Source organism: Rhinopithecus roxellana, chromosome 13, assembly GCF_007565055.1.
Source record: "Rhinopithecus roxellana isolate Shanxi Qingling chromosome 13, ASM756505v1, whole genome shotgun sequence".
Lineage (NCBI taxonomy): Eukaryota > Metazoa > Chordata > Mammalia > Primates > Cercopithecidae > Rhinopithecus > Rhinopithecus roxellana.
In genome coordinates this window covers 46,299,032-46,306,630 of record NC_044561.1, presented here as the reverse complement: position 1 = coordinate 46,306,630, position 7,599 = coordinate 46,299,032, and positions in this window count along the sequence as shown.

Genomic DNA, 7,599 nt, shown 5'->3' with positions numbered 1-7,599 from the left:
GTAATCCCAGCACTTTGGGAGACTGAGGCCGGCAGATCACAAGGTCAGGAGATCGAGACCATACTGGCTAACATGGTGAAACCCCGTCTCTACTGAAAATACAAAAAAAAAAAAAAAATTAGCCTGGCGTGGTGGCGGGCGCCTGTAATCCCAGCTACTTGGGAGGCTGAGGCAGGAGAATGGCGTGAACCCAGGAGGCGGAGGTTGCAGTGAGCCCAGGTCACACCACTGCATTCCAGCCTGAGCGACAGAGTGAGACTCCGTCTCAAAAAAGAAAAAAAAAAGTCTGTTTCATGCAAGCTTCTGGAGCCTATACAAAGAAACAAAAATTATGTTCTGGTAGAAGGAAAGGAAAACCAGTTTCAGAGCTGTGAGGGCCAATGGTTTTGAGCTTAGGTACATAAATGACCTCGGCTGAAACCTGCAAGTGTACTGGGAAGTACCAGAATTCTTGAGGCCTCTGATGTGACCGTCTGGGCAGCACTTGAATTGTACTCACTTTGAAAAAGGTAATTTCTGTTGATGCCATTTGCTTGAGTCTAGTGGGAGATATTTTAGCCACGCCAGTTTGAAAACAGATTATCTGCCACATGTCCTGGATGTGGCTGGACAGAGGTCAGTTAGAGCAGAGCTAGAAATAGGCTTCTTCAATTCATTGTCTGAGGCTGCTGTCACAAAGTCCCACAGACTGGGTGACCTAAGCTACAGAAATTAATTATCTCACAGTTCTGGAAGCCAGAAGTCTGAGATCCAGGTGTCAGCAGAGCTGGTTCCTTCTGAGGTTGGGAGGAAGAGTCTGCTCCAGGCCTCTCTTCCAGCCTTTGGTGGTTTGCTGGCAAGTTTGGACATTCCTTGACTTGTAGATGCATCATCCCAATCTCTGCTTTCATCTTCACATGGGGTTCTCCCTGTGTCTGTGTCCAGATTTCCTCTTTTTACGAGACACCAGTCATATTGGATTAGGGGCCCATCCTGCTGCAGCATGACTTCATCTTAACTGATTATATCTGTAATAACCCTATTCCCAAATAAGGTCCCATTCTGAGCTACTGAGGGCTAGGTCTTCAATATATTAATTTTAGGTTGCAGGGGGCAGGACACAATTCAACCCATAACATTTCTGTTAACTTGAGATTCCCAGACACTCTTCCCCTAACTTCCAAGCACCATATCCATGAGAGTTAAGAACCTGATACATCACTTCACTCCAGGTAGCTATTATGATTGAATCTGGGTGTGAGCCATTAGCTATCAGACTTTGCTGGTAATAGGCAGGTTAATCTATTATGCTGAGAAACTCTCTCTGGGGTCACAGCTTCCTGGCATGGAGAACCTACCCCTGAAACCTTTTATTAGGTGCGTGCACAATTGTGTTGATTGATCTGTTTTTAGAAACTTGCATTTTATAACCATTCATTTTCAAATCTGATAATCAGGTTGATTAAACTTTGACAAGCATTAAAAAAAAAAGGAATATAGAGAAGAGAGCTGACAGTCCTAGGAGGGAAAAATAATAGGTCTTTAAAAAATTAAATTTGAAAATACAAGGGGCATGTGGAGGGTACTTTGAATCTCAAATAATTCCGACCGTTGCTCAAAATCCCAGCACTTAGGGCGATCACGAGTCAGGCGTCGAACCATCTGGCTAACTGGTGATCTCACTAAAATCTAGCCGGCAACCTGGCGGAGCGCCTGTATCCAGTCCGGTGAGGCAGGAGAATGGCTAACCCGGGAGGCGACTTGCAGTGAGCAGATCGGCCATGCCTCACAGCTGGCGACAAGCGAAGTCTAAAAAAAAAAAAAAAAAAAAAAAAAAAAAAAAAAAAAACTCCAAGTTTTTCACTGATTACATGATAAAGAGCTTAAGTGTTGGGGTTTGGTTTTGACTGCTTTTTTTTTTTCTTTTTTTTGAGTTTCAGTGTCTCTGAGTGCTGAACCATTTTCTAATCTCATCGTTCTATGCCACTGGTTCTCAACTAGGGGCAGTTTTGTGCCCTCCTCTCCACTCTGGGGATATTTGGCAATACCTGGAGACATTTTTGGTCTCAACTTGGAGGCAGGGGCGATGCTACTGGCACCCAGTGGGCAGAGGCCAGGTGATATGGTTTGGCTGTGTCCTCACCCAAATCTCAAATTGTAGCTCCCATAATTCCCATGTGTTGTGGAAGGTCCCTGGTGGGAGGTAATTTAACGCTGGGGGTGAGTATTTCCCATGCTGTTCTTGTGATAGTGAATAAGTCTCATGAGATCTGAAGGTTTTATAAAGGGGAGTTCCCCTGCACACTCCCTCTCTTGCCTGCCGCCATATGAGATGTGACTTTGCTCCTCCTTCACCTTCCATCATGATTGTGAGGTCTCCCCAGCCATGTGGACCCATGAGTCCATTAAACCTCTTTCCTTTATAAATTACTCAGTCTCAGGTATGTCTTTATTAGCAGTGTGAGAGCAGACTAATACACCAGGGATGCTGCTTAACTTCCTACACTGTATACAGCACAGCCCCTCACCACAAAAAATTGTTAGCCTGAAATGTTGAGTGCCAAGGTTGAGAAACCATTATCTTTTTCCATTTAGTTCTGCTGGGAAGTCCTGGTTCTGTTCTTTTTAACTGCAGCTTAGATGTCACCTGGCATTCACTCTGTGTGTGGAGAGTTAGCTACCACTAAGGGGAGGTCAATCCAACATTTCAAGGGAGGTCCAAGGTCCTCCTCAAGGCTTTTGAAAATGGCTCTGAGCTCATATTTTCCTAGGCATTAAAAAAAGTCACATAATATAAAAAGGTCCTACAGCCTGGGGCTTCTGCTTTTAGTAAGCCTACAGATTTTAATCCAATCTTCTCTCCTACTGTTACTCTATCTGCTCACTGCTAAAACAGATGTGGAACTTGACCTCCCAATCTTTATATTCTCCAGTAGGCATTGGTGTCACGGATTTTGCTGCAGTTTTTTTCTTTTTTCTTTTTTTTTGGAAGAGGGCAGGGGGCATGCATTTAGTTTTCATAGTCACACAAGAACAGACAAAAGGTCATCGTAATTTAGTCATCCTACAGGCTTCTCGGTTATATATTTTTGGCTCAACTCCCTTCTGTGGGTTTGTAGGCCTCCTCAGGTTCCCCAGTGAAATTCAATTCCTCTGTACCTGAAGGTGCACTGTAATTTAGTATTCTGGGTTCAGCTTGGTTCCAAATCTCCTTTTGCATAACTTGGGGCTCATTACTGAGCTACACTCTGCTGTCCCCTGTCCTCCCTAGGTCTTGCTTTAACTCACACACAGATCAGGTGAAGAGCTGATGTTCTGATTTATCCCTTTCATGCTCTGAGACCAGTCCCTAGAGGAGACAAAAGAAACATAGAGATGTCTGTTCCCACTCCAGTGATGATGCAGCCCCATTCCTCCAGACCCCTCTTAGTAGTTCTACTTGCCTTTCTCACCCCTCTCCTATTTTTTTCCTTGTTCACAAAACTATTTGATCCTGCACAAGTCAGTCAATTTAGAATCATTGAAAGTGCAGCTTAAGGAAACCCTAGAAAACATTTATTTTAAGCTTCTCATTTCAGAACTAAGAAAACTGCTTAGGATTAACCCAAGGTTAATTAATGGTATTTGGGACCAAGATCCAAGAGCCTATTGTCTGGTGGTATTTTCAAGATTACTAGGAGAAAAACACCCAAATCTTAGTTCTCAGGGAAATCTCTCTCTTTTTTTGAGACGGAGTCTCGCTCTGTCGCCCAGGCTGGAGTGCAGTGGCACCATCTTGGCTCACTGAAAGCTCTGCCTCCCGGGTTCACAGCATTCTCCTGCCTCAGCCTCCAGAGTAGGTGGGACTACAGGCGCCCGCCACCACACCAGGCTAATTTTTTTGTATTTTTAATAGAGACAGGGTTTCACCACATTAGCCAGGATGGTCTCGATCTCCTGACCTCGTGATCCACCGGCCTCGGCCTCCCAAAGTGCTAGGATTACAGGAGTGAGCCACCATGCCTGGCCCCAGGGAAATCTCTTTATTACTCTGAGCCTCAGTCTCCTTGATAAAAAATGGGAAGAGTTGGATTAGATGATCTCTCTTTTTTTTTTTTTTGCACTAGGAATAAAATAATTTTTACAAACTGCTTGGAGACCCTGAACATCCCGCAATTTAGACCAAAAAACCCTAAAATATTTTTCTTACATATTGAACATGTTTAACTTTTATCACTCTTGTGACATTTTCACCCATGTGACATTTTTAAAGAGACATAAGAGTGTAATAATGGGTAAGAACACAGACATGAAATATGGAACATCCAGGTATGAATACAGGCTTGGCTTCTTACAGGACAAGCTGTGTGATCTTGGGCAAGCTACTTAACCTCTCTGTGCCTTTGTTTCATAATCTTTAAAAGGCTCTTGATAATCATAATACCTGTCCTAAAGTAGTTTGAGGGATTAGATGTGTTCAGAAAAGCACTTCAAGTGGTAACTGGCACGTGGTAAGTACCATGTAAGTGGCAGCACTTATTATTTCTGACACCTGCAATTAGTAGGATATAGATCATGAAATAAAATAATTTGGTTGGAATAGAAAGATTAGAGGGATACACTTTTCACCTGACATCACTTCTTTTCTTGCCATAGAGCAACTGAGTCAATATATAAGGGGCTCTCACGGTATTATTTTTAGACTGTTATGAGGAGAAATGTCTAACCTTATTCACACTTGAGATAACAAATTATTAATGTCATGAGAATTATCCATTACCGAGGGTGGGCTGAGAACCATCAAGATTGTGCTATGTAAGCACTTTGGCTTGTGCTGTTGGCTGAGGCTCTTTGGAATGTATTGCAGACTATGTTTCCTGCAAAAATGCAGAGAAAAGCCAAAATCTTGCAAAGCAGGGCTTCAGAGCATTGGTTTTTTTAATGTAATTTTTCTAATCCTTGCCATCAGAGGAGATGTGTTTTGCCCTGGGAATCCCCAACTGTATTTAAGTTAAACTATTTTTAATTAGTCTCAAATTATTTTCCTGGGAGGTCGTAGACGTGAACGTTCCTCCTCCCCTTCTCCATTATCCGATTCAGGAGCATCCGGTCAGAGCCACGGACCCAACTTTGGGCAAGAGTTTATCCCAAAGTCATTTGATCTTAGACCAGTTGCCAAAGGCGATCGAAAGGTGGTAACAGCTTGGGGATGGTTCTGAAACAGAAGTTCCCCAGTGAGGGCCCTGCCTGATCCAACACCACGTGACTGTTTCTATCGGATGAGATGACAGAGGGGCTTGCGTCTTCCCTTCCTCCCTCTGCATCTTAAGAGTTGAGGACCATGAGGTGCCACTGTGGGGAGATGAATACCAGCCATCAGCAGCCTCCGCCTCTGCCAGCAAGTCAAGGGGTGAGCGAGCAGCCACTGAGAATCACAGGTGCAGAGTCACCAGGCAGGTGAGGAAGACGTGTTCCAGGGGCCCCTGTTGACAATGAAGGACAGCCAAGTTACAAGGAGTCACCTGTTATGCCAAGACAATTTATACATAAATCAATCTCCACCATGGGTGAATATTAGGTGGAAAATGTGCCAGGCTGTGGAGTTTGCTCGTTGCTCTGCCAGGTATGAATCTGTGGCTTGAAAGAAAAATCAAAGCAGACAGAGGAATGTCGGAGCAAGAACAAGGATGCTCAGAGGAGGGCTGGGGCTTCCCATGCCTTTTGAAGGCTCTTTCTAATGTTCTCTTTGAGGTGTTAAATTCTACAGCTCCTGTCCTTCTTTCAGAGGCCAATGGCTTAGTCTCAGTACATTCAGGTGTTTTCTCTGCTCCATGATGATTTAGTGGTTGCACATTCCAGACCCCTTTCCTCTCAATGCCCACATTCTTTCTACACTGGACCCTAAATTTGATCCCAGACTGTCATTTGTGATGGCATGAGGGGTCATTGCAGCTCTGGAGAAACTGAATCAATACCAGAGAGGCGAGTTACTGGTTTCATGTGATCCTTTGAGGCCAGCCTGGGGCAAGATATTTTTCTAAGCTTTAGCAACCATGAAAGTTTCCATGGATTTTCTAGGACAAGGGATCTTGAGAAGAAGCATCGGGAATTAGAATCTAATATACAAGAGGATCATGAAATGCAGTAAGAGCACTGGGGCTGCAGGCTGTGGAATCTTGAGACAAGAGAAGAGGAAACCAAGGAGGGCCGGTCAGAAAGTTGATCTGAGACTTTACAGAGTCCCTGGGGAATAAAGTTGAAGGAGCCCAGAGCCTTTCTGGACCTTTGGACGCTCCGGCAGCTATGCAGATAGAAGGTGTGTTCTCCTCCCCGGGCCCCTTGGCTGACAGCCATGATGATAGCCTGATTCCCTTCCTTCTGAGCAATAAGGCGTCCAGTTCTCACTGCAGACTCCACCCTGCTTCATCCAATCTTGCTGTACTCCAGTTCCTGCACCTCTATGGAGCCCTTTTCAGCGTTCCCAGGTTGTCAGACGCCTCTCTGAGGGCCCTGCCCCTGGTACCATGCCTCTATTAGAACCTGGCTCACCGTGTCTGGTGAGGCTTCGCTCTGCTCCTCAGTGGGCCACTAGATGGTGGAACCCTGGCGAACCAGAACTGTGCCACAGTCTTCTCTCTGTCCATTCTCACACCTCATATGGAGCGTGGCATAAACTAGGCACCATTTGTTTGTTAAATAAAAACAAAATTCTTTCTCCTCATTTCCCATGAAAGTTGCAATCTAAACCAGCATAATTAAGAACAATGTGATTCACTTTAAAATTAGCATTTACTTTGAAAAACTCTATTATAATTTTTTTTAAAGGGGCAGGGATGAGAGGATAGACCAAAACCTTAGAGAATCTCTGGCACTGCCTAAAGTGTTATATATGCCTGTTGTCTCACTGAATCCTGAATGTAACTTGTGGGAATTGTTTGCACCATTTTACAAATCAAGAAACAGAAGTTCAAGGGGTAGAGGTGGGATGCCAAAGTGAGTTATAAAGTTGAATTTCAAACTTAGGTTCAGCTGACTCAAAGCCGGAGGTTACCCTACACCGCCTAGCACAATGAAGAGTGTTTCACTTTTCTCTGCAGTGTGGGGCAGATTCTAATTTCGAATTCTTGTAGGAGCCATATGTAACTTAGCATGTGTGCACAATATAGTTAAAAAGACAAATGCATCTACTGAAATTCATGCTTAAAATGCACAAAGCCAAGGTACCTTGGAAATACTTTCTAAATGAAGTTCATTGCCCACCTCCCCCCGCAGTTTTAAAAAAATTATTTATTTTTCACTAGGCCAAGTTAGAAGCAGAGGAAAAGGATTTTAGTAGCAGACCATTTCCCTGAGGAGGGTGATTTGTCTTCATTAGTATTCCAATTTTTAGTATGCAAATTGTATGTGCTTTTTTCCCTCCTTTATATTCGTGGCAAATTATAATCCACTCTCACTGAGGGAATGGCATGGAAAATGAAAAGAACCTAATCTTTAATATGAGTCAGACTTTCTCTGATTCGGATGGAAGTGTAGGGGCCTGCCTCAAGGCATGGGGTCAGCTGAAAGACCTTTCCAGGTTTTCTTCTAGTCCTAGGAGTCATTTAATTATTGTCTTTTTCTGATTAGTTTTTCCCATCACAT